This window comes from Anabrus simplex, chromosome 1 (assembly GCF_040414725.1).
Source record: "Anabrus simplex isolate iqAnaSimp1 chromosome 1, ASM4041472v1, whole genome shotgun sequence".
Taxonomy (NCBI): Eukaryota; Metazoa; Arthropoda; class Insecta; order Orthoptera; family Tettigoniidae; genus Anabrus; species Anabrus simplex.
In genome coordinates, this window is record NC_090265.1 from 905,181,462 (window position 1) to 905,183,284 (window position 1,823).

The window sequence follows — 1,823 nt, forward strand, 5'->3', positions numbered from 1 at the left end:
CACGGAGGACATATAAACTGGCACATACAGTACATTGCATTTGGAAGGTCAGGTACTTGTTTACAACATGTAAACTCGTCCAGCAGCCATTAACCAACTTTCCTCGTGCCCGGATGAGTAGCAATAGTGATGTGCAGGGAGTCTATTGATAGTACGTATTCTTTACATTCGACGTTATCTAGTAAATAGAAATGGTAGTGCAGAGCCAATTCTTAATGTCCGGCCAGTGAATAGACAGTTGAGGACGATGATGTAGTATGTCAGAAGAATATTGCTCTTACTCATCCACCCCTTGACACAACTAAATTAAAACGAGATGTGGTGTTGGCAACATTGGAACGGAAAGCGGTGGAGAACGCGTGTTACACTAATAAATTATTAAGAAAATTCCACAGCACTAAACCCTGATGAACCTTCGTGTTGCAGATTAAGATACGGTGCGTGTTCAGCATGACGGATCCTCTCGGCCGTTATTCCTGGCTTTCTAGACCGGAGCTAGCACTTCACCGTTACATAGCTCCTGAGTTGTTCTTACGTAGGCTGAGTGGACCTCGAACCATCCCTCAGATCCAGGTAACTGAACCCTGGACCTCCGCGTAAGAGGCAGGTTCGCTGGATCGCGGGGCCAGGAAGGCCTGTGCTACATTTTTTAAGCCACTAATCATTTTAACTTGCATTGACTAAGGCCTGTAATATTACAACGTAAAGGCCAACACGAGCAAACATATTTAACCATGTCCGCTTCCATGCACAGGCTGCCAGTCGTAAGCCGGATTAAAATGGGTTCTCCTTTATATCCAGACGAGTTTATATTGTCATTATACGGCGCTATTTGCGAACGAGGACGAGTTTACATGTCAGATTCCAATTATCGATTTCCTTCGAACGAGTTTACGTTTCTCCGTCTCACGAGAATAAGTACAGCCTGTTACAGCCCGTAGGTCCACGGTAAAATTCCTATCCAGTTTTCGAACCCATGGCCTCCGAATAATAGGCAGGCATGCTGTCCCTGAAGTCATGTGTAATATTGCCTTACACAAGTGTAATATATCTTCAACTACGCAATTTATTGCAATAAACATTTCTAAGAAAGTAAATTTGTAATTGAAGATCTCCACGGAATAAGGATGTGACCTACAAGTCAGTAATTTCAGTAATTTTTTGCATTTATTTTATGGAATACACTACTTTAATCAATTGCATATGCTAGTGTACAAATGAGTTCATCTAACGCAAAATATTTTTGTTATAACTCAAGGTTAAAAAAGATGAACAGGAAGGGATACACTGGAAAATAATCTGCAAAGTGTGTCGTATGTTTGTATATAACTAACTAACCCCATGGCACTACAGCCCTGAATGGCCTTGGCCTATCAAGCAGCCGCTGCTCAGCCCGAAGGCTTGCAGATTACGAGGTGTCGTGTGATCAGCACGACGAATCCTTTCCGCCGTTATTCTTGGCTTTCTAGACCGGGGCCGCCATCTCACCGTCAGAGAGATCCTCAATTCTAATCACGTAGGCTGAGAGGACCTTGAGCCAGCCCTCAGGCCCAGGTAAAAATTCCTGAACTGGCCAGGAATGGAACTCAGCGCCTCCGGGTACGAGGCAGGCACGCTACCCCTACACCACGGGGTCGGCATGTTTGTATGTGATAGCAAATAATATTATCGTAGTAATAAAAGAACAACAATAACAGTAAAAATGTCAAGAACATATTTCAAAATGTAGAAATTATTTCATCTTTGGCCTTTATTTAAATGATCTATTACTCCTTGTGATGAACCAACGCAAGCACACTGTCCACCATCTTGACTGATGTTCC